The sequence below is a fragment of the Lathyrus oleraceus genome, chromosome 6 (genome assembly GCF_024323335.1).
Source record: "Lathyrus oleraceus cultivar Zhongwan6 chromosome 6, CAAS_Psat_ZW6_1.0, whole genome shotgun sequence".
NCBI classification, from domain to species: domain Eukaryota; kingdom Viridiplantae; phylum Streptophyta; class Magnoliopsida; order Fabales; family Fabaceae; genus Lathyrus; species Lathyrus oleraceus.
Genome location: NC_066584.1, coordinates 292481579 through 292508463, shown reverse-complemented (window position 1 = coordinate 292508463; position 26885 = coordinate 292481579).

Here is a 26885-nt window from a genome sequence, read left to right as displayed (position 1 = left end):
TGATCTGTCATGCTCGCTAGGCGAGCAGAATGGTTCGCCTAGCGAGCCACCAGAGTCTGAACTGTCATGCTCGCTAGGCGAGCAAAACCTTCGCTAGGCGAAGCCCACGCATTTTAAAAAAATAAAAAAAATATAACAGAAAAGTCATGGGCTTGAGTTGCCCTCATTTTGAGCCCACAAAGCCACGAAAATCAGGTTATAAATTCTAAAATTTCAGCAGAACAAAAGGAGGGAGAACAGAGAAGGTGAAAGCTGAAAACACTCTGAAGTTTCCTCGGATCAAAACCCTAGAGAAGAGCTAACAGAATCCAGAGCAGCCTCTATAGCACAAATCACCTCTACCAATTCCATCTCATATAAACCCTGAGATTGCTCTGCAAACCCAAGGGTGCAATTCAATTTCAACCGATTTCTCCAGTCAGGTTTGCCCTATTCTCATCATTTTACGCCTTCAATTTGAAATTTCTAAATGTATGAGGCATTATGGTTGAATTTGGAAGAGTGGGTATCGTTAGGTTTTGCACGCATGTTTAGATATGCTTGAATGTGTAAAAAAATGCCTTGAATGTTCAATCGCTTAGTGTGTACCATTGGGTTTGGGGTTTCCGAATCGGACTGTTATCAAGGGAGAAACCAAAACCCGGAGACGCTCGCTAGCACCTCGCTAGGCGAGCATGTAGCGAAGCCTCGTTAGCACCTCGCTAAGCGAGGCAGTAGCGAACGTAACAGTAACCTTTTTTTTATTTGCTCTAATCTGTTTTATGTTTGTTGTGACATGTTTTCTCTTGATTGCATCTTGTTACTCTAACCTGTTTGTTGAGTTTTTGTGAGGGCTCACATGACTCCTAAAGAGATAGCTTGTTTGGTATTCCACTTTATTTGTGGGATACCATCTGGAGATTTATTCTGATTACCTGTGCTGACTTGCTTTCTTTGACGGTGCCAGCCTGAGAGATCTCCGAGTTTCTTGTTTCTTTAGTTGCTGTTACTTCGGATATTTATCCGTGTGGTAGATCTCTTGATCCCTTTTTCATCTTTCCCGCATTTTACCGCTTTCTTTGCTGAAAGGCCTCCATGAGGAGGCAATTGACGGATAAAAGGGATTAATAGTCAATCCCCCGTTATTCAGTGTGTCGTTCTTTATGCTGACACTACGTGTCGATGCTCCAGAACAAAAGTCCAAGATCTTTTCTCCGGTCGGTCAGTGGAGAGGGTTCCACCTTTATGAATCCCCACTTTTTGTCATGAGCTCACCCTGCCCAGGGTTAAGAGCTATGAGGTCTTATCCTCATTACCCTTTCGATCTGCTCACCCTGACGTTCAATGTCAGTGGTTAAGAGCCCGTTTGATTACCCTTCCATGGCTTGACTGTCGAGGTTGATATGACCCCTCTTGACTAAAGCCCTACCCATATATGTTTGAGCCCCCCTTGTTGGTGTGTTTGCTATATGTTTTTTGTGTGGTGTGGTCATCTCCCCCGTAGTATTGCTAGGCTTCGTACAGTCTCTCGTTTGCATGCCAATTAAGGTAGCACGGTTCCTTCGTCTAGGACTTCCTTTTTGCATGAGCATTCCTAAAACACAAACAAACTCATTGATTTTTCTTCTCCTAAGAACACGTTAACTCCTTTTACTACAGGCGAGTAAGTCTCCAAAGGTCGAGCATCCGGTAGATTGCGTAGTAACGTGGTTCACCTAAAAAACACAAAACAAACCAATAGGTTGGCCGAACTACGGTTTGCTCTGATTCTCATTCCAGATGAGATACGTAGGCATAAGACGCGATGTCTTAACGAGCACACTTTTCTTTAACCCATAGGTAACCGAGCTACGAAGACTCTGATTCTCATATTCAGAAGAGATACGTATGTAGTGGATGCGACATCCGTGCGAGTCATTTTCTTTTGACCCCTCTTTAGTAAACAGTACATTAGATAAACCCACACCCTTTAGACAAGAACAGCAAGAGTGGATCCCGTAGAGTACTACAGATGCGTAGGGGTGCTAATACCTTCCCTTCACATAATCGTCTCCCGAACCCAAGATTTGGTTGCGAGACCTTGTCCTTTCCTTTCCTTTTCCTAGGTTTACTTCGAGCGTTTCCTTTCCCTCCTTTGGGATAAATAACGCACTGTGGCGACTCTTCTGTCATTTCGTTCCTTTTTTTTCGTCGGTTGTTTCTTTTCGCATTTTAGGTTACGACAGCTGGCGACTCTGCTGGGGAACCGGTTTCCCTAAGCGAGTCCCTCCTAGCTTTTGTAGGTTGTTTGTTTATTGGGTGTTTATTTCTTTTGCACAGTTATTTATTTATCGGTTTACCTTATTGCATTCATGTACATATGTCTGCTGTATCCGTGGGTTCTGTGGGTTGTTTATTTGTTGAGGTGGGATGTTCTATGAAAGATAAGCCCACTTCCCAAGCTTGAGCGTACACACAGGTTTTAGAGTGGATAGTCATGAGGCTTGCGTGTCATGTTGCTACGTTAAGTCGTTCATGAGACACATTCCAGAAGAGGTTTCTTTTGGATATATTATGTCCTACGGGTGTTCCGTAACGACATGATGTTCCTTTAGAAATCGTCGACTCTGGTGACCATTTCCCGAGGATTCAGTCGAGGCCTCTCCTCCGAGACGCGGTTATGTTAGCTCTGGTGGGCGCATTCTCGCTGCTCAATCCGAGGACCCCGAGGATGGGAACTTGCCTTTAGGATATCCTGTTGAGGGGAGTCAGTGGAGGTCTTTTGTCTCGTAATAATGCCAAACCTTCAGTGGTAAACGTATTATTCGACTGAGGGGATGAAGCTGACAAACTTCTGTTCTTAGAACCTACCAGTGAGGGGCGGGCTAAATTCAAGAAACCTTAACCTTCAACCAACCCGGTTTTCTGGAGCAGAGTTTTGATCTTGAATTATATTCCTCAGTGGGTTTCTCTTCAGACAATGCAGCCCAACAGATGTTCAAGCAGATACAACAATCTTGATTTCCATGTCACTGCATTGCATCACATCATTTTGCATTCATATCATTTAACACATGTTTATCTATTTCTAGGGGTTTATATCGTCTTCTTGATTCCGGTCGGGGTTTTTCTGGTTCTCTTAAGATGGATATTGGCAGAAAGAGACATGTCGCCTACAAGTTTCCGGTGGTCTGTTTGGAGCCTATTCAACAGTTGATGAAGTTAATGGACAGTGGTTTTCTAGAAGGATTCCGGAAGGAGTACGGTTTGATTCTAAGTTTCGTTACGGATCTCTCCAAAGACAACACGGCGCTCTCTTTACACTGTTGCAGTTCTATGACCCTCCATTGAGGTGTTTCACGTTCCCAGATTATATTTTGGTCCCTACTTTAGAGGAGGTCGCTAGTTTTCTCAGAGTTCCTATCAAGCCGCAGTTGTTGTTCTACAGTTCCGAGTTTCTGCCCGATCTCAGCATGGTTGCTTTAGCCACATATTTGGGGAAATCGGTCTTGAAGTCTAATATGTGTCAGAAAGGAGGAGTCAGTGGTTTTCATTTGAGTTTCCTAGTGGGAGAAGCTAAGAAGAAGCTTGAAAAAGGTGATCAAAGGGGTTTCAATGCTGTGTTGGCTCTTTGTGTGTATGGGACTGTCCTGTTCCCTAATGTGGAGAAATTTGTGGACGTAGACGCCATACACCTCTTCGTGTTGGGAAATCCGGTGCCGGCCTTGTTGGGAGATTTCTTTGATTCGATGCATCACAGGAATAAGAATAAAAGAGGAGGGTTAGTGAATTGTTGTGCGCCGTTGTTTTATAAGTGGTTCAGTTCCCACCTACCCAAGTCAGGAGCGTTCGTTGATGTCAAGAAATCATTGAGTTGGTCAAAGAGAATAATGGGGATAAGAGCTAAAGATATTTCTTGGTGGTCAGACCGGAGCTTGCTTCGGGCAGATATTATTCATAGTTGTGGGAACTTCCCGAATGTACCATTGGTAGGAAGAAGAGGAAGTATCAACTACAATCCTTCTCTGGCAGTCAGACAGTTTGGATATGCTTTAAGAACTCCGCCTTTGGAAAAAGATGTGGAAGAATCTCTGTTTTTCCATTCTTCATCTAATTTGACTGTATCCCGTAAGGCAGCTGAGGCTTGGCTTAAGATGATCAAGAGAGGAAGAACTGTGCTTGGAAAAGGAGATTGTAGAACTTACCCTCAGTATGAAGAGTGGCTTCAAAGAAGAGTCGAAGAGTTTGGTCTGCCATTTCCTATCGAAGAACCTTTGTATCCGCCTACTCCTGAGCAGTCAACAATGGTGAGCCGAGAGGAATATGACAAATTGAAGAATGCCATGGAGGAGCTTCAAACCGAAAACTCGGAACTAAGTGTAAAGCTGCAAGACTGTATGCATCAATTCCATGAGGGAGAACAGAGAAGGTGAAAGCTGAAAACACTCTGAAGTTTCCTCGGAACAAAACCTTAGAGAAGAGCTAACAGAATCTAGAGCAGCCTCTATAGCACAAATCACCTCTACCAATTCCATCTCATATAAACCCTGAGATTGCTCTGCAAACCCAAGGGTACAATTCAATTTCAACCGATTTCTCCAGTCAGCTTGAGAGATCTCCGGGTTTCTTGTTTCTTTAGTTGCTGTTACTTCGGATCTTTATCCGTGTGCAGGATAGCTGATTCAGGAATTCACCGGTACAGTATCCGCAGAAACCAGCAGAGAGTAATGGAAAGCTTTCAAGCAGATCTGGCAGAGATGAGGACCAACATGGCCCAATTCATGAGTATGATGCAAGGGGTAGTGCAAGGGCAAGAGGAACTCCGAGCCTTGGTCCAGAGACAAGAAACTGTGATTCCCCCTGTCGGTCAGAACCCGCCAGAAGGGACCCCTGTCGATGACGCTGCTGTTACCAACCATGTCAATAACCATGCTAATGATGACGAATTGCATGGTATTAGAATCAATGGACAACCCATCATTACAGAGGCTGCTAATGCTCGAGCGACACGTGCTCCAGTTCACCATCCTTCTCATTTGGTTGACAAGCAAGAAAATATGTTCACTATTCCCAGTGACGATGATGAATTTGGAAAGGCGGAAGAGAGAGATAGAAAGGTTGACGCCCTTGCTGAAAAGATTCGCGCCATGGAGTGCCAGAATTCTTTGGGTTTTGATGTTACTAACATGGGTTTAGTTGATGGGTTGAGGATCCCGTACAAGTTCAAAGCGCCATCTTTCGACAAGTACAATGGCACTTCTTGTCCCCAAACTCATGTGCAAGCGTACTACCGGAAGATATCCGCTTATACTGATGATGAAAAGATGTGGATGTACTTTTTCTAAGACAGCTTGTCTGGAGCCTCTTTGGACTGGTACATGGACTTGAAAAAAGAATCTGTCAGAAGCTGGAGAGAGTTAGGTGAAGCTTTTCTGAGGCAGTACAAGCATAACATGGACATGGCTCAGAGCAGAACCCAGTTGCAGAGTTTGTTTCAAAAGACCGGTGAGAGTTTCAAGGAATACGCCCAGAGGTGGCGTGAACTAGCTGCGAGAGTACAACCTCCGATGTTGGCGAGAGAATTGACTGATATGTTCATCGTAACCCTGCAAGGTGTATTCATGGATCGTATGGGAAGTTGCCCGTTTGGTAGTTTTTCGGATGTTGTGATTTGCGGAGAAAGAAATGAAAGTCTTATCAAAGCGGGAAAAACCCAAGACCCTGGTTCTTCAAGTTCTTCAATTCTAAGAAATCATTTTCAGGGGCACCCAGAAGGAGAGAGGGTGAGACAGATGCTATACATAATCAGAGAAATGGAAACAGAGGATAACAATACTGTCAAGTTGCTGCTGTGACTATTCCAGCAACCCAACCTCAACAACAAAAAAGAGGACAACCACAACAACAACAACAACACCAATTCCAACCAAGACAAAGAATGCCAGATCTTCATTTTGATCCGTTGCCAATGACTTATGCTGAATTACTCCCTGAACTGCTCAGGTTAAAGTTTGTTGAACTTCGCACTATGGCTCCATTAACAAGGATTCCCGCTGGTTATGATGCTAATGTCCGTTGTGATTTTCATTCTGGTGCGCCAGGGCACCACATCGAGAATTGTCGGGCTTTTCACCATAAAGTTCAAGATTTGATTGATGCCAAGACGATCAACTTTGCTCCTACTCCGAATGTGGTGAATAATCCTATGCCTCAGCATGGAGGGCCCAGAGTAAATAGTGTGGAAGAGGGGGGAAATTTGAACTTGGTAGTCGATATTAATGATGTTCAGACTGCGTTGTTTGTAGTGAAGGAATGTCTGCTTAGAGAGGGAGTATTCCCGGGATGTGACAAGAATTGTTCAGATTGTGGTAATCATGAGAACGGCTGTGTGAAATTGAAAGAAGGTATCTAGGAATTGATGAATGAAGGTTGTTTACAGTTTGATCGAGTAGTGAAAGACCGTGAAGAGGTATCGACTGTTACCATTTACTTTACACCGTCAGAAGGTCCTGCACGTGCTCCAAGAACTATTAGTGCTCCGGTGACTATTGGTACTCCTGTGACCGTAGCTGCACCCGTGACCATATCTGCTCCGGTGATTGTTGGTGTTCCTGCAATTATTAATGCTCTAGTAACTATCGGTACTCCTACCAACGTTGCTGCTTCTGGTGGAAGACTTTTTGAGAATAGTAGAGCAATTCCGTGGCAATATGACAATGTTGTTTGCAGAAATAGAAGATCAGAGAATCAGACCAGATCAGTAAATCATACTCCAATGAAGATCGGTTCGTCAACTAAGACACCAGTAACAATTGGTTCGACTGTGGGTAATGTGGGAGGACCCGGAGGATTTACAAGAAGTGGACGTTTGTTTGCACCATAGGTTCCGAAGGAAAACAACGCTGAGGCTCTTGCCAGAATAAAAGGAAAACAAGTTGTAGTTGAAGAAGAACTAGTGCGAGAGGAAGTGCCTGAGGGTTCTTTTGAGAAAGACGTGGAGGAATTCATGAGAATTATCAAGAAAAGTGATTACAAGATCGTGGATCAGTTGAACCAGACACCGTCAAAAATCTCTATTCTCTCTCTGTTGATGTGTTCCGAGGCAGATCGTAACGCCCTGTTGAAAATGTTGAATATGGCTTATGTGCCTCAAGAGATTTCTGTTAACCATCTTGAAGGTGTTATTGCAAATGTTAACACGAGACATGGTTTGGGATTCACGGATTTAGACTTGACACCCGAGGGTCGCGATCACAATAGAGCTCTGCATATCACGATGGAATGCAAGGGTGCGGTTTTGTCACATGTTTTGGTTGATACCGGTTCTTCTTTGAATGTGCTGCCCAAAAAGGCTCTATGTAAGCTTGATGTCGAAGGGGTTGTCCTCACACCAAGTGATATCGTTGTTCGTGCTTTTGATGGATCCAAGCGATCAGTTTTTGGTGAAGTCACGTTGCCTGTGAAGATCGGCCCGGAAGTGTTTAATATTGTCTTCTATGTGATGGATATTCAACCAGCATATAGTTGTCTGTTGGGGCGTCCCTGGATACATGGAGCCGGAGCAGTTTCTTCGACTCTCCACCAAAAGCTAAAATATGTGTGGGATGGTCAAGTTGTGACCGTGTGTGGCGAAGAAGACATATTTGTGAGCCATTTATCCTCCTTCAAATATGTGGAGATGGATGGCGAAATTCATGAAACTCTATGTCAAGCTTTTGAGACTGTCGGTATTGAGAAGGTGGCTTTTGTTGAACAGAAGAAACCAGGTACCCCGATTGTGTCCTATAAACAAGCTCTGGAGGTCATGCATTCAGGTAATGCGGAAGGATGGGTCAAGGTGATTGATGTGCCCGTAAAAGAAGACATGTTTGGCATTGGTTATCAGCCTTTTTAATCATCAGAGCAGGATGTCCAGAATCAGAAAGGGCCGTGTGCTTTCACTAGTGCTGGATTGATGAATCACGAGGATGTCTTTGCAACAGACAATGAAGATGGTGACAGTGATTGTGATATGGATAATTGGGTGTGCCCATGTGCTCCAGGGGAGAAGATCAACAACTAGACTGCTGAAGAAATAGTCCAAGTTACTCTTCAGACAGAGTAATTTTCTTTTGTTTCTCATTTTGCATGAAAGCCCTACGCTCTGCCCAAGGCGTAGTGGTTCATTGTAGGGCCACATCATGTTTCGAATTTTCAATGATTATCATCAATAAAGGACGTTTTGCAATCAAATTTGCGCTCACTATTTTTCTCTTTTTATTACTTTCATTTTCAAAACAATAAAATGGCAATGTTTTTCTGTTTTTTTTTGTGACTTCCTTGAACTCTTTTCTAAAATAAAGCATGAAACATCGCTCGTGCAGAATCGATCTGGCGGATTCCATTAAAAACAGTTCTGTTATGGCTCAGTATGACTTTGATAATCCCATTTACCAAGCCGAAGATGAGAGTGAAAAAGATTGTGAACTCCCCAAAGAATTGGCCAGACTATTGAAACAGGAGGAAAGGGTCATTCAACCTCATCAGGAAGAGTTGGAAGTCATTAACCTTGGTACTGAGGATGCAAGGAAAGAGATCAAGATAGGGGCTGCTTTAGAGGAAAAGGTCAAGAGAGGGCTGATTGAAACGCTGCAGGAATATATGGATGTATTCGCATGGTCGTATCAAGATATGCCTGGTTTGGATACAAATATTGTGGTGCACAGGCTACCTCTCAGAGAAGATTGTCCTTCGGTAAAGCAGAAGCTTCGCAGAACTAGTCCTGATATGGCTGTCAAGATCAAAGAGGAGGTTCAGAAACAGTTGGATGCAGGTTTTCTAGCAATTACCCATTATCCCCCTTGGGTGGCCAACATCGTACCCGTGCCGAAGAAGGATGGTAAAGTCAGAATGTGTGTCGATTACCGAGATCTAAACAGAGCCAGCCCGAAAGATGACTTCCCATTACCTCACATTAATGTATTGGTCGATAACACTGCTCAGTCCTCGGTTTTCTCTTTCATGGATGGATTTTCTGGCTATAATCAGATCAAGATGGCGCCAGAAGACATGGAGAAGACGACATTCATTACGCCTTAGGGCATGTTCTGTTATAAAGTAATGCCATTTGGGTTGAAGAACGCCGGTGCTACCTATCAAAGAGCTATGACGACTCTCTTTCATGACATGATGCACAAACAAATTGAAGTGTACCTGGATGATATGATTGCGAAGTCTCAGACAGAAAAGGAGCACTTGGTAAACTTGCAAAAGTTGTTTGAAAGATTGAGAAAGTTCAAACTGAGGCTGAATCCAAACAAGTGTACATTTGGAGTGAGATCTGGAAAGTTGTTAGGTTTCATTGTCAGCGAGAAAGGGATTAAGGTTGATCCAACGAAAGTAAAAGCTATTCAAGAAATGCCTGAGCCAAGAACGGAAAAGCAGGTCCGTGGGTTTTTAGGGAGGCTGACTACATTGCACGGTTCATATCTCACCTAACAGCTACGTGCGAACCGATATTTAAATTGCTAAGAAAAGATCAAGCAATCAGGTGGAACAATGATTGTCAAAAAGCTTTTGATAAGATAAAAGAATATTTGTAGAAACCTCCAATTCTTATACCCCCAGTTCCTGGGAGACCTCTGATAATGTACCTTTCAATAATAGAGAATATGATGGGGTATGTATTGGGACAGCATGACGAGTCTGGTCGAAAAGAGCATGCAATATACTACCTTAGCAAAAAGTTTACCCACTGTGAAACAAGATATTCGTTGCTCGAGAAAACTTGTTGCGCTTTGGCATGGGCTACTCGCCGACTAAGACAGTATATGTTGAACCATACTACTTTGTTGATTTCTAAGATGGACCCAGTAAAGTATATCTTTGAAAAGTCGGCTCTTACCGGACGAGTGGCTCGTTGGCAGATGATTTTAATAGAGTATGATATCCAGTACACGTCGCAAAAGGCCATCAAGGGTAGTATTCTGTCTGATTACCTTGCCGAGCAACCAATTGACGACTATCAGCCCATGATGTTTGAATTCCCCGATGAAGATATCATGTACTTAAAGATGAAAGATTGTGAAGAGCCTCTTGTCGAGGAAGGACCGGATCCCGATGACAAGTGGGCACTGATGTTTGATGGGGAGGTAAATGTGAATGGAAATGGTGTTGGGGCAGTACTCATTAATCCTAAAGGTGCACACATACTTTTTTCCGCCAGATTGACTTTTGAGGTAACTGTAAGACCCCAATTTTGGCCCTAAGATCCCTCAAGGCATCATATCATATCATTCATTGCCTCAAGGATCATTGTGCACCTTTGCTTGCCTCCTAGTGGATGGATATCTTGTGAGTGTGATTCTTGATCACCAAGCATGTTTAGCATTTGTATATCATTGCTTTTCATTTGTTTACTAACCAAAATTACAAAAATATTGTCATCTAACCTTGTTACTTGCAGATGAAGCAAACTAGGTCAAAACAGTCAAATCATTCATTGAGCAATGGATGGTGGCCATTCTTGAAGAATTTGGGCACCATGATCATTCATAAGAGATTCATATGAGTTATGGTATCATTTGGTATCAAGATCTCAAGAGGAAGAGGCCTGAAATTCATCAAAGCATGGCTCAGTCAACCAAAACCCTAGCAAAGTCAACTATGCATTTAATCAGGAATTTGATGGTATGAGATGGTTGGAAAGGTCTCATTCATGTCCATATAAGCCTCATATAACATTTCAAACATCCACAGTGAAGAATTGGAGGTCAGACAAAAAGTTTCCCAAAATAGTAATGACCTGTAATTTTCAGCTGCCCAAAATGGAAAGTCATTCTCCTCAAAATTAAATGTCCAAGCAAGCTTCAAATCAAAATTTGTCCAACATGAAAGTTGAAGATCTTGCTCTTGCCTTTCCAAAAAGTCCAAGAACACTCATTTCTCATGTGTGGTTGGCAAGTTATGATCAAATCATCTTCAAGAATTTTGGAATTTCAAAGTGGCATAACTTTCAAACCATTTGGCCAAATTGGGTGATTCTTTTTTGAGCAAACCACATTTGACATGAACTTTCATGATGCATCATCACATTTCATCAAAAATCATCATAGCAAAAGTCCATTTTTCAAGTGTTCATTTTGCATTTTGGTGTGAAAAATAGTCAATTTGAAAAATACATGTCATTTGCACTTCAAACCATTTCCAACACATTCTAAATGGAAAATGTGACTTGTTTCAGCTGCACTTTTACTGTTCCATTGGCTGCAATTGGAAAAGGGCATTTTGGCCACTTAACATGAAATTGCATTTCACTAATTCACATCATTCTTGCTAATCTTGTTTAATAAATTGGATTAGTACATCATATAAAGCCTTAATCATAACTGAATTCGAGATCCACAATCACAATCTCAGATCCAAAGCAAAAATTCTCCAAATTCTCTCAATTTTCTCACACTTTTCTCACATTTTTTTCACTTGTTCATCAAGAATTCTTCACTCTTTGTACTGGCTTTTGTGTTGATCATCAATTTCAGGTGCTATTGAAGATCTGTTTGAGGTTAACAGTGGAAGAACTCGGCAAAATCGCAACTGTTGCAACCTTGAGCATCCATGGCATTTTGAGATTTCTCCATCATCAAGCATTTCTGAGCTGAGCTACCACTTGTATTCACCTTCCTAAGCATCATAGGCATTCTGTTTTGGTGATTGGAGGTTCAAAAAGCACAAGAACACGAGCTGCACATTCGTAAGGTAAGAATTCAAATCTTTTAATCCTTGCAATTGACATGTGGTTTAGATAGATCTTGCAACATAGAGTAGAATGCAATTTGAATCGCGCTAATCCATCAAGTATTTATGGAGAAATCTTGATTTGAAGTCTGCTTGCCAAAACTTTCTTCGATCGAATCTTTTTCTGTGTTGAATTTTAGATGAAATTAGGATGATATTATTGATCCTTGATGAAAGACGAACCGATCCATATATGATTTTTCTATTTCTGTGTGAATTTGGTCATGGTGATGTTGGACTGTGCAAGAACACGATGAGTTCTTCAATTTTCTTTTCCAGAACACGTCCAGATCTATTTTGCTATGCCTCGCGTTTAAAATTGTGTTTCCCACGCCTTAGGACCATTCACGCGCTGACACCTCTGTTAATGAAACGGAGCGTTTCGTCCTGGAGCTCCTGAATTACAAAAATGCCACGCATCCAATAAATTCATTTTAATTCTTAAATGTTTATTTCATTTTCATGATCAATCTTCAAAAAATCATAAATAATTCTTGGATGATCCAAATTGTATGGGGATTTTTGCATTGATCTTCATTTTTCCTCTAGTTTTTTATGAGCATGATATCACAAGTTGTGCACGGCTGTGTTTTATTTTGGTCTAATATCTTTGTTCATGTATGTTTCTTGCATATGCTTTGCCATTTCATTCATGAAATCTTGATGCTTTCTCCAAAATGTGTGAAATTTTACATGTGCATTCTAGACTCACTCCTGGTCATTTTGATATGTGGTTTGTAATTTTTGAGTTCCTGGATTGAGAGATATGACATGATCTTTGAAGTGTTACATTTTGTGCCATGCCATGCTTTGTGCATCTTCTTGATTTTATTTTCTATGCTTGTTGAACATGATTTGCTCTGGATTTTTGCATGGGATTACATATAGATGTTAACTTTACATGTGAATTTTTCTGGATTTTTTTGAAGGCATTTCCTATTTGATTGGGATTTTATTTGCTGTTTAGTCATTTGTTGACTTTTTGTGATACATGTTTGTATTTGATTTGTGAAATTCTGGTTATTAATTGGATGGATCTGAAATTTGGCATGCGTATTGTAGACATCTGGAGGTTTGCCATGGTTTTAGTCCCATTCATTTATCATGTTTTATCTCTGTTTTATGATTGGTTGAAGTGGATGCATGTTTTGATGCCATGTATAAGCATGTATGAACTTGTGTTGACTTTATAATTTAATTTCCATACTTCCTCTGGTCCAAATAGCATGAAATTTGATATGTAGCTCATTGAATGTGTTCTGTTCAAGCTTGAATTTTCTGGGGATTTATTGAGCTATTTTGGTATTGGTTTGATTGTGATCATTCTGTTTGCTCCATTGTGATTCCAAAATGCATAGTTTGACATGTTTAGCTTATGAAATGCAATTGGTGGATGTTTTTGATATGGGACCAACTGGAAGTTGTTCTTATTTGATAAATCTTGATTTTGATCAATTTTCACTTGCTGTTTTAAATTTTCTCTCCTCCTTTGACCCTAGGCTCTGGCCTAAGGGTTCACTTCTCACATTTGAGTTGTTTTTTCAGGTTAAAGAAGCAATTGCTTTAAGGAGTTTAATTCAAGTTGATTGAGTTTGGTTTAATTGATTGTGATGAACTAACTTGGTTTGTTTTGTAGGATTCTAACTAATTTGCTTTGAGTTTGTGCTTTGCACATGTGATTGATTGTGTTGTCTGTTGGTTCATAACTTGTTTGTTTTGACTTGGTGATTGGATACTGATTATATTTGATTGATTTCAGGTACCATAGTCGCTTTAGTTCCTTTGAGAACTTGCTATTGCTTTGCTTTGCTTAAGCATTGAGGTAGACTCTCTTGTCTCCATGTAGTCTGGAAGACCTGGCTTGTTATTTAGCCAGGCAACTGTCTGAAGTCCTCCTTAAGAGGCGATGTTTGTGATTGTTTAACTTTGTCCCCAAGCAGGTGAAGACCTCATATGAGGCGATTGGTAGACAAAAGAGATATGTAGCCTATCTCCTACTATTCTGTGAGTCACTCACCTTGCTCACACCAAATATGTTGATGCATAGTGAGTAAAAACCCAAGATCTATCGAGTCTAACTTGTGGAGAGAGTTCCATCTTTCTGAACTCCCACACCTTCTGATATTCAATGCTCTCCCTGACCAGGGATAAGAGTGATGAGGCACACCCCTCATATCCTTTCATCTGCTTCACCTTGGCTCTCAATGTCAAGGTTAAGAGCACCATTTACCCTATTCCAGTGGACTTTTAAGTCTAACCCTTTGATTGAGCCTAATTGTTTGGTTATAGTGAGTGCTAAATGACTTTGTTTGATTGATTGTTTGTTGCATTTGTATATGTCATGCTTGCATGCCTTTGTGCACTTATCATCATTGATTGTTCATTATTGCCTGATCATCATTGCATATCCTTGTGATCCATGTTTGAGTTTACCCATTGAGGACAATTGTAAGACCATGTTCTTTGGCCATTGTTCCTATGATTTGGAAGGGATAGAGTGTAAGACCATTTCATTGGTCACTCATATCCTCTTAGCCTTGTGCTTCTTGTTTGTTTGTTGTATGTGAGGATGCAATTGTAAGACCATGTTGTTGGCATTTGTATTCCTATGATCATCCTTTGGAGGTTGGTATAAGTCCAGATAGATTGGCGTCCGACATCCAAGTTTTGTTTTACTTTAGGAGATTGGTGTAAATCCATTTATTGGTATCCGATATCCGCGTTTGCTTTTGTGAGATTGGAATAAGACCATTCATTGGCTTCCAGTATCATTGTTGTGTTTTAGGAGATTGGTGTAAACCCATTTATTGGTATCCGATATCCGCTTTTGTTTGTGAGATTGGTATAAGTCCATTGATGGCATCCGGTATCACCTTGCTTTTATTTTTGCTTGCTTTATTGCCTCATTCCTAAGGAAACACTTGAATCATCTTCTATATGATTTCAAGAGGTGAACCTTTTTAAGAAGTTTTACATTCCATCATCCATACCCTCTTTGTCCTAAACCTTTTCACACTTTGCTTTCAAAAATTTTGACTTGTTGTGCAAACATCTTCATCCCTTTTCAAATTAAAAACCTGGACCCTAAGTCCTTGACTTTTCAAACTTCACTTTTCATAACACTTCTTTGAATCAATCTTAATCATACCTTGACCATATTTTGTGAATAATCATAATCAATTAACTTCACCTATTCAATTGTTTTGGCTTTGTCCACTGTTAATATGTTTTCATACATTAGCCATAGGTTTCAATTACCATAGCGGTTGATGTAAATCCTACCTTATCCTTAGTGAGTTGATTGTAAGTCTTCCATACTCATTATAGGGTTAACCCCTCACTAGTATGTTGAAGTCGTCCTCGCATGGTGGATTGTTGATTCAGGTTGAGTTTTCTCCCATTGGTAATGAAAAACCTTAATGCTTGTGTTTTAAAATGAACTCACTAATTTTTGGAAATCTTTTAGCCGAACTACGGCGTTTTGATCCTTACCTTTGATGGAAGGTATGTAGGCAACGGGTTCATCCGTTCAAACACAAAAATAATAAAATTGTACATTCTTTTCTCATCATCCCATTCATGTTTGCCCAATATGTCAAAAACAAATAAACATTTTTATACAACAAGTGTGAAAAGGGCTCCCTAGGAGTACCTAGGACGTGATGGGTGCCTAAGACCTTCCCATTGCGTAATTTACCCCTTACCCATATTCTCTGATCTTTTCATTAGTTTTCTACGTGTAAAACTTCTTAGGTTTTTGTTCGCTTTTTAACCAGTCCTTAGGATAAATAAAAGTGCGGTGGCGACTCGATTCATTGTATGCTTTACTTATGGTTTAATCAATAAATCATATAGCGACGAATACACCGCTACAGAAAAGTGGAGACTCTGCTGGGGATAGACATTAGACCTTCCCTGGTGGTATTGCCTACTTTTCACCTTTGTTGTATGATAGTTGTTTACGTGTTATTTGACATATTTTTGTACAATTTGGGATAACTGTATTGATTGTAATGTTTGAATTACTTGATATACAATTGCTGTTTGCTTTGGTGATCTCTGTGAGATGAGTTCTATACCCGAACTCGAGTGCACTCTAGGATAGGAGAATGGCGTAGTCTTGTTGACTGGTGTGGAGTATTCCTTAGCCAGTTGACTTGCGAGTCCATTCACTTGGTGGAGGTCATGTTGGATTAATAACGTCACACAAGTTATTTGTGGTTAGGCATTATTCGTTCAATCATGTGCCTTAGAAGCCAAGGACCTTAGTTTACCAAACCCATCTTGGCCTATTTTTAGGACGTAGTGCGGAGGTCGTTCAGATGTAAGTTCTGATGCGATTGTTACGCGATACTACACTCATAAGAGTCTCTCTTGAGAATATTTTTGGAATACGAGTATTCGTTCCTCCGATAATATCTGAGAGATGGGACGATGATTATGGGAACCTCTGGTAGAACATGTCTGGCAGGTTTAAACCCTAGTACATTCCCTTTGGGTGGTTCTTAACCAGGGCTCCATGCTCGTGACTCTCAGCAAACCCGTGATTCGTGGTTGAGTCGTTCAAACATCGTTAATATCAATGGAACTTAGGCGTTGATAAGGTGTAAACCACAATCCGCCAAAATGGATGATTGATATTAAGGATGTTAGAGCCGGTTCATGTACCGTTAATATCAATGGAACTTGGGTGTAGATAAGGTGAAAACCTAAATCCACCAAAATGGTTGATTGATATTAGGGATACAATGAGCTTTCCCACGACCTTTGTTTGGTGTGACTTGCTTGATCCTTGCGTGTGATTGTTGCATCCATGCGTTCATGCATTCATCTGCATCCCATGTCATCAAAAAAAATAAAAAATTCAAGGAACTTAAAAGGGTTATTTGCAAAATTTTCAGACATGGAAAGACCAAAAAGGCATACAAAGAAGTACAGCTTTAAACAGCCCGATGTGAAAGAGTTAAGGAATCTGACATCTTATGTACTAGATCCCTTGGGTTTCAAAGCTCGCTATGGGAAGCTTCTGCCTCTGTTGACTACTCAGGTGGACGAAGGGCTAATGAGTACTCTGGCTCAGTTTTATGATCCTCTGTATCACTGCTTCTCATTCCCGGACTTCCAGTTGCTACCTACCTTGGAGGAGTATTCTCACCTTATTGGGATTCCGATTCTGGATCAAGTGCCGTTCAGTGGCTTAGAGAGTATTCCGACCGCTCGAGAGATTGCAGATTTGTTGCACATAGATGAAGCTTTGATTAAAGCTAATCTGACTACCAAAGGTGGAATTCAGGGTCTTCCGTCCGAGTTCCTCGTCGCTCAAGCTACCATCTATGGGAAGGCCATGAGTGAGGACGCCTTTGAGGCTTTATTTGTGCTGCTCATCTATGGGTTGGTCTTATTCCCCAACTTCGACAAATTTGTGGACATGAACGCCATTAGGATCTTCTCGGTTCTTAATCCCGTTCCGACTTTGTTGGGTGATGCTTATGTCTCTTTGCATCTGAGGAATGCAAAGGGTGGAGGAGTTATTGTCTGCTGTCTGCCTCTGTTGTACAAGTGGTTTATTTCGCACTTGCCACAGACTCTTGCTTTCAAGGAGAACAAGGGATGTCTACGGTGGTCTCAGAGACTCATGTCTCTCACTAATGATGATATCTCTTGGTATGATCGCGTGTATGATACCGTTCAGATCATTGACTATTGTGGTGAATTCCCTAATGTGCCTCTTCTTGGTACATGTGGTGGGATCAGCTACAATCCTATTCTCGCACGTCGTCAGCTTGGGTTCCCCCTAAAGGATAAACCTCATAACATTCTGTTAGAAGGTGTGTTCTTTCAGGAGGGTAAAGATCCCCAAGGCCTGAAAGCTAGATTCGTCCGCGCTTGGCGCAAGATCTGCAAGAAGAGTAGGAATGAATTGGGTCCGAAGAATTGCATTGCTTTGGAGCCCTATACCTCCTGGGTCAGACAGAGAGCTGCCGTGTACTTGATGCCATACGATCATCCGAGACCTACACCGTTGGATGTGGCTGGGCCTTCAACCCTCCCTACCCAACGTGTAGAGGAGTTGAGAGAAGAAGATCTTTCACGTGCTTGGATCCGTGAAAGAGAAGAATTGCTTCAGCAGCTTAAGGAGAAAGACGCTCTAATAGAGTTTCTTGAGCATCGAGTGATCGACGATCCGAACGACACGTGGACTTCTTTGCTTCCTCAGTCTTCCAAATTCTGGAAGAGGAAGTATGATCAGCTTGCAAAGGAGAAAGCAGATATGGAAGCTGCCTATGAGAGAGAGATCAAGAAGCTGTGTGTTTCTCGTCTTCCAGCATCCCGAGCTATTAGGGGTCCATAGGATGTTATTTTCCTTTTCTCCTTGTAATTGAATAAAAAATGTTGTACTTCTTTGTCTCGAATATATTGAATGAGATATTTTCCATGAGGAATTAAAATGCAAAAATTCAAAAATTGCAAATAATACCCTAAGGGTTCCTTGAAAATAAAATAAAGCATCTGCACAAGCACTTCATGCATCATTTTGCATAAGCAGGTACCTTGTTTCTGGTCTTCTTGTGCTGACTCTGTGTTCTTCATTTATTTTGAAGACAAGCTGACTCACCGGTACTATACTCGAGCCAATTCTGCAAAAGTAATGGATCAGCTAGAGCAAGAGAACAGAGAACTGAAAGAAGAGGTCGCCAGACTTGGCGCTTTGATGGAGCAACTTCTTGCTGCTCAGAATCAACCTGCTCAACCGCCTGCAACTCCTGTCCAGAGGACAGCTATTTCTGAGATTGTGGTTCCGACTGTGCCAGCCGCCAGTGCTCATTTTGCGTCTCACGCAATGCCATCCGGGTTCCCTTGGGGTATGCCTCCGGGTTTCATGCCGGATATTCCTGCTCCAACCTTTGCTCATATGCCGGCATCTAGCCCGATCCTTGTTGCTGCTCCTCCTGTCGTGCATACCATGCCGAGGGTAGACGACACCATCTACCATTCCGAGCCGTCTGAGGGCCCGGACGTTAATGAAAAGATGGACGCCATGAACGACCAATTCCTTGAGTTGAGGAAGGAATTGAAGACCCTAGAGGTAAAGATCTTTTCGGCAAGTCTGCTGCCGAGTTGTGCCTTGTTCCCGGTGTCAAGATACCGATCAAATTCAAAGTGCCTGACTTTGAAAAATACAAAGGGAACACCTGTCCATTAGCTCACCTGGTCATGTACGCCAGGAAGATGTCAACCCAAACTGATAATGATCAGCTTCTGATCCATTATTTTCAGGACAGTCTGTCCGGCGCTGCGCTCAGATGGTACATGAGTCTGGACAGTGCTAATATCCGATCCTTCAACGATCTTGGCGAAGCCTTCGTCAAGCAGTATAAATATAATGTTGATATGGCGCCTAACCGTGATCAGCTCAGGGCCATGTCCCAGAAGGACAAGGAAACTTTCAAGGAGTACGCCCAGAGGTGGCGAGAGCTGGCTGCTCAAATTACTCCACCGCTGGAGGAGAAAGAGATGACTAAGATCTTCTTAAAGACTCTTAGCTCATTTTATTACGAGCGGATGGTAGCAAGCGCTCCCTCTGATTTCACCAAGATGGTGAACATGGGGATGCGACTTGAGGAAGGTGTCCGTGAAGGACGTTTGGCGAAAGATGAGAGCTCTTCTTCTAAACGGTATGGGGCGTTTAAGAAGAAGGATGGAGAGGCACATGCTGTGCAATCCCATACCAAATCCAGAAGACCCTCTGTTCAGAGGAAGCCTGCACGGCGCAACAGCAACCAGCACCAGGTGGCTCATATAACACCTGTATTCAGAGACAATGCTCAATACCAGCAACCTCAGCATCAGCCACGGCAACCTCAGTATCAGCAACAACGTCCACAGCAACAGGCTTACCAGCCTCGTGGAAGTACAACCAATCAAGCTAACATGAATTATGATAGGAAGAAGATCAGCTTTGATCCAATTCCTATGTCATATGCAGAGCTTTATCCTTCCTTGTTGGAAAGGAAGTTGGTTTCTCCCAGGGATCCTCCTACCGTGCCTGCAAATCCCCAATGGTGGTATAAACCAGACCAGCACTGCGTTTATCACTCCGGTGCTCCGGGTCACAATATTGAGAATTGCTATCCACTCAAGACTAAGGTTCAAGACCTTATGAGATGTGGGATTTTGAGCTTTGAAGATTCAGGCCCGAATGTCACCAAGAACCCATTGCCTGCGCATGGGAAGTCTGTCAATATGGTCCAGGGATGCCCTGGAAAATACAAAGTCAAGTATGTAAGCCATATTAGACAGTCGTTGGTCGAATTACATCGGTTGCTGTGTCAATACAGCCACATGGAGCATGACCACGACAAGTGCCGCCTCTGTTCAGTCAACCGTTTGGGTTGCAATCAGGTGCGCAGAGAACTCCAAGAATTGCTGGATGAGGGCACCATTGAGATTCTCCAGAATCGCAATGTGGATGAAGATGAACCCGAGGTGAACGTTATTTCGCCAGTGTTCAAATTACCCGAGCCTGTTGTTATTCGCTATGATAGCAGCAAGCCGAAGGTTTCTCCGTCTTTGGTGATTAAGCCTGCAGGCCCGGTGCCTTATGTTTCAGACAAAGCCGTGCCATTCAGATATAACCCTGTTGCTGTGCAAGATGGGAAGGAAGTGCCTTTGCCCTCAACTGCTGTAACCAACATTGCTGATGTAAGCGGGCTGACCCAGAGTGGTCGTGTTTTCTCTGCACCTGCTAAGGCTCCTGTTGCTTCTGAATCTGCTGAGCGTCCGGTTGGGACCGCTGTTAATATTCAGAATCCGGCACTTGATGTTGCCAGACCCTCTTCCGTACAAAGGACTCCTGCTTCTTCTGTTGGCCCGAGTGGCATTGCGAATGAAGAATCTGATGAGATGCTGAAGCTCATCAAGAAGAGTGAGTACAATGTTGTAGACCAGCTTCTACAAACGCCATCCAAGATTTCCGTGTTATCTCTGCTGTTGAATTCAGAACCCCATAGGGAGGCTCTGCAGAAGGTCTTGGATTTGGCATATGTTGATCACGACGTCACGATCGAGCAGTTTGACAATATCGTTGCAAACATTACTGCTTGCAACACGTTGAGTTTTTGTGACGCTGATCTCCCCGAGGAGGGAAGAGACCACAACATGGCTTTACACATCTCTCTGAATTGCAAATCTGATGCCATGTCCAACGTGCTGGTGGACACTGGATCATCTCTGAATGTATTTCCAAAAACCACACTCTCCAAGTTGTCATATCAAGGGCCTCCCATGAGGCAGAGTGGTGTTGTTGTGAAGGCATTCGATGGGTCGCACAAGACTGTGATTGGGGAAGTTGATCTCCCAATCAAAATTGGACCAAGTGATTTCCAGGTTACCTTCCAGGTAATGGATATACACCCATCTTACAGCTGTCTCTTAGGCAGACCATGGATTCATGAGGCTGGCACCGTGACATCCACCCTACACCAGAAGCTGAAATTTGTCAAGAACAAGAAACTGGTTGTGGTAGGGGGAGAAAAGGCTCTCCTGGTTAGCCACCTGTCTTCTTTCTCATATATTGATGTCGAGGATGAAGTTGGAACGCCGTTCCAAGCTTTATCTATTGATGAACCGATCGAGAAGAAGTCTCCTTCATTTTCTTCCTACAAAGATGCGAAATTGGCCATTGAATGTGGTGCAGTTGCTGGTTTAGGGAAGGTGATCGAGCTGGAAGACAATAGATCGCGGGCTGGCATTGGCTATTCGTCTGGGGCATATAATGAGCAAGGTTTGTTCAAGAGTGGAGGATTCATCCACGACGATCAACCTGAGGAAGAAGCTGCTGCTATCTTGGAAGAGGATGCAGAGGACTTGAACAATTTCGTCATTCCTGGCGGTGTCTGCCACAATTGGGTCGCTGTAGATGTTCCTACAGTCATCCATAGATCAGAGTAATTATTCACTTTGTTTAAAACCCTTCTCCCATGCCAAAAGGATAAGTGATGACATTGTTGGCAGCATATATACAATGATGTTTTCATTCAATTAATGCATTGTTAAACATTTGTTTTTCCATTTGTTTTCACTTTTTGCCTTTTGCATGAAATCAGTGATCACCAAAAAACCCATAAAAAACAAGAATAAAAGCAAACATTTTTCATCTGCATAATGATTTTCTTGTTTAAATTCTAAAGTTTTTCCTTAACCAAAATCATTATGCAGGTTGATCTTAAAACCCATTGAACATAATGATCCAACGCCATCTCCCAATTTTGAATTCCCTGTATTCGAAGCAGAGGAAGATGATGTTGAAGGAATTCCTGATGAAATTTCCCGTCTCCTTGAGCACGAGAAGAAGATCATTCAGCCGCACCTTGAAGATTTGGAAACAGTCAACTTGGGGTCTAAGGATTGTGTTCGTATGGTGAAGATTGGGGCACTTCTTGAAGAGTCTGTCAAGAAAGATCTGATCAGTTTGCTACGAGAATATTCCGATATCTTTGCTTGGTCATATGAAGACATGCCGGGTCTAGATACAGATATTGTGCAACATTTCCTGCCTTTGAAGCCTGAGTGCGTGCCAGTGAAGCAGAAGCTCAGAAGAACTCATCCAGATATGGCAGTGAAGATCAAAGAGGAAGTTCAGAAGCAAATTGATGCGGGGTTTCTGGTGACTTCTACATATCCTCAATGGGTGGCCAATATTGTTCCTGTTCCTAAGAAGGACGGAAAAGTCCGTATGTGCGTTGATTACAGAGATTTGAATAAAGCTAGTCCGAAAGATGATTTTCCATTACCACACATTGATATGTTGGTAGACAATACAGCTAAATTCAAAGTCTTTTCCTTTATGGACGGATTTTCCGGATATAATCAAATCAAAATGGCACCTGAGGATATGGAGAAGACAACATTCATCACACCTTGGGGAACGAGCTATGACTACCTTGTTTCATGATATGATGCACAAGGAGATAGAGGTCTATGTCGATGATATGATTGCCAAGTCCCGAACGGAAGTTGAGCATATTGAGCATTTGTTGAAGCTTTTTCAGCGTTTGAGGAAGTTCAGACTTCGCCTGAATCCGAACAAATGTACATTTGGAGTCCGTTCCGGCAAATTGTTGGGTTTTGTGGTAAGCGAGAGAGGTATTGAAGTTGATCCTGCCAAGGTCAAAGCAATACAAAAGATGCCTGCACCCAAAACTGAGAAGCAAGTCCGAGGTTTTCTTGGCCGCTCGAACTATATTTCCAGATTTATATCCCACATGACTGCCACATGTGCGCCGATATTCAAGCTCCTTCGGAAAGATCAGTCTCATGATTGGACCGAAGATTGCCAGAAAGCTTTCGACAGTATCAAAGAATATCTGTCTGAACCTCCAATCTTGTCCCCTCCCGTGGAAGGAAGACCTCTGATTATGTATTTGACTGTGCTTGAAGACTCGATGGGTTGTGTCCTGGGTCAACGAGATGAATCAGGGAAGAAAGAATCCGCTATATACTACCTCAGTAAGAAGTTTACTGATTGTGAGTCTCGATACTCAACGCTTGAGAAGACGTGTTGTGCTTTGGCTTGGGCCGCTAAGCGTTTACGCCAGTACATGATAAATCATACCACTTGGTTGATATCCAGAATGGATCCAATTAAGTATATTTTTGAGAAGCCTGCTTTAACCGGGAGGATTGCCCGTTGGCAGATGCTGTTGTCTGAGTATGATATTGAGTATCGAGCTCAGAAAGCTATCAAAGGTAGTATCTTGGCTGACCATCTAGCGCACCAGCCGATTGAAGATCATCAGTCTGTTCAGTATGACTTCCCAGACGAGGAGGTTCTGTATTTGAAAATGAAAGATTGCGATGAGCCTACACTTGATGAAGGTCCAGAACCTGGTTCCAGATGGAGGATGGTGTTCGATGGCGCTGTAAATCAATACGGAAATGGTATTGGGGCAGTAATCATTACTCCTCATGGCACACATATTCCGCTTACAGCAAGGCTAACTTTCAAATGCACGAATAATATGGCTGAGTATGAGGCCTGTATTATGGGACTTGAAGAATGTATTGATTTGAGAATCAAACATCTTGATGTTTATGGTGATTCGGCCCTGGTTGTCAATCATATCAAGGGTGGATGGGAGACGAATCAGCCGAGTCTCATTCCTTACAGAGATTACGCAAGGAGGATTTCAACTTTTTTTACAGAAGTTAACTTTCATCATATTCCTCGAGAGGATAATCGGATGGCAGATGCTCTTACTACGCTTGCTTCCATGATTGTTGTCAAGTATTGGAATGAAGTTCCCAATATTGCCGTGATGCGCTTGGATAGACCAGCTCACGTATTTGCAGTCGAAGAAGTAAATGATGACAAGCCTTGGTACTTTGATATCAAGAATTTCCTCCAGAACCAGGTCTACCCGCCTGGGGCATCTGTGAAAGATAGGAAAACTTTGAGAAGGTTGTCAGGCAGTTTCTACCTCAGTGGTGAAGTGCTGTATAAGAGAAATTTTGATATGGTTTTGCTCAGATGCGTGGATAGACATGAAGCAAACCTGTTGATGACTGAGGTCCATGAGGGTTCATTTGGTACTCATTCCAATGGACACGCCATGGCTAGAAAGATGTTGAGAGCAGGCTACTATTGGCTGACAATGGAGTCTGACTGCTGCAAATATGTGAAGAAATGCCACAAGTGTCAGATTTATGCGGATAAGATTCATATTCCTCCGACACTTCTGAATGTGATTTCATCACCATGGCCTTTCTCCATGTGGGGAATCGACATGATTGGCATGATTGAGCCAAAAGCGTCCAACGGACACAGGTTTATTCTCGTAGCAATTGACTACTTCACCAAATGGGTTGAAGCCGCTTCGTATGCGAATGTGACCAGACAGGTGGTCGTGAAGTTTATCAAGAACCAGCTGATTTTCCGTTATGGTGTGCCAGATAAGATCATTACTGATAATGGATCTAATCTGAATAATAAGATGATGGAAGATTTGTGCGCTGAATTCAAGATTGCACACCATAATTCCTCTCCCTACAGACCTAAGATGAATGGGGCTGTTGAAGCTGCTAATAAGAATATCAAGAAGATCATCCAGAAGATGACAGTTACGTACAAAGATTGGCATGAGATGCTGCCATTTGCTTTGCATGGTTATCGTACATCTGTCCGCACTTCAACAGGGGCAACCCCTTTCTCTCTTGTTTACGGCATGGAGGTTGTGCTCCCAGTAGAGGTGGAGATCCCATCAATGAGAGTCTTGATGGAAGCCAAGTTGACTGATGCTGAATGGATTCAGAGTCGTTATGACCAGTTGAATTTGATTGAAGAGAAGCGATTGACTGCCATGTGCCATGGTCAGTTATATCAGCAGAGAATGAAGAAAGCATTCGATAAGAAGGTCAAACCTCGTGTGTTCCGAGAAGGTGACCTCGTGCTCAAGAAAGTCTTGTCTTTCGTGCCCGATTCCAGGGGCAAGTGGACTCCAAACTATGAGGGTCCATATGTTGTCAAGAGAGCCTTTTCAGGCGGTGCTTTGATGCTTACAACAATGGATGGGGAGGATTTCACTCGTCCTGTGAATTCAGATGCAGTCAAGAAATACTTTGCCTAAAAAAAAAGTATATGCAAATGAAAAACAGAATGGCTCACTAAGTTGAAAACCCGAAAGGGCGGCTTAGGCAAAAATGAGCGTCTCGGTGGAGAACCCGCAAGGGTAATCCAGGCAAAAATTAGAGACTTGAAAAAAAAAGTATATTTGCATCCCGCTAGATTGAGTACCTCACCCTGGGGCAATCTAGGCAAAAATTAGGGATTTGGCAAGTAACTGCTTCCTGACAAGATTTTCTGTTCCGCAGCCGTCTTTTCGTCAGAGGTTCTCGATTCGTCGCCGATTGAAGCTTCGAATACATCGAGATTCAAATTGGTAGAGAAAGGATCATTATGTTCAATGTAGCCCTCTTCCAATATATATCACTGATTTCAAATTTGTACAGATCTATGGAGTCTTGCCATTTGCAGGCTACCATTCCATCAAATAAATTTGAGCTTTATCCAATTATTCGCACTCTTATTTGTTTCAATTCAACAAATGTTTTCCATGTTTTAATTGATAAAATGTCATTGTTTTAGACAAAGAATTTTTTGAATTATTGTTTTAAACAAAGTGAATATTCACAATGATAAAAGGATACTCAGGAATTTCTCAGTGCTCTCCCGAGGGTGGTATGATTCCCAACAGGTAAGACATTGGTTCATATTCCTGGCATTTGATTGAATCCTCTTTCTCCCACTTTGCTGTTGGGGTTGCTCCATAAGCAGCGTTGTTGTTGGGGTTGTTCCCCAAGCAGAGATGTTGTTGAAGACTCAGTTTCTTCTCCAGCAGTAATCTCTCCAGCATGGATGTTCTCCTTGTGGTAGATTCAGTGGTTGGTGGATTGATATCCCGGTACTTTATCGCTTCCCCCGACATTGTCGCAAGCAGAGCTGTTGGTGGGGTTGTTCCCCAGTATAGTCGCAAGCAGAGATGTTGAAGACTTCGCGTTACCTCTCCAGCAGTAGTCTCTCCTCAGTGCAGTCGCCAGCGGAGTTGTTGTTGCTCTCCTCAGCATGGTTGCTTTCCATTTTTTCCAGATTAGTCTGCAGAATGGTTGTTGTGGCAGTTTCTGCCTATTGAAAGCTCTCTCAATCCCCAGTAGGGTCGGTTGGTGGCCCTAGCATCCCAAAGAATGGAGTGATTTCCTGATTACTTTTGATCCCCAGTAGAGTGGCTTTTTGCAGAATCTACTTGCGTGATCCGTCGGATGTACGTTCTCCCCGAGTAGAGTGGCTTTTTGCAGAATCTACTTGTGTGGTGCTTTCTCCTTCAGTGGTTTGTGCTCCGAAGGATAGCTAATAGCTTTTCCCTAGTAGAGTTGCTTGTGCAGTTAGATTCTACTCGGATGATTCTTCTGCAGTGGGTTGTTCCCCGGAGTTTGTTCGAATTTGCTTTTGCACCAGTTCTTGGTTGTGCCATGAACTCTTGTTTCTCTGTTGATGCTGATCCCCTGCAGATATCCTCAGGATTCTCCTGATCCCCTGCAGTGCCCGCAGATCTTTGCTTTACAGCATGTGGATCTTTAGCAGATTGGCTTTCCAGTTG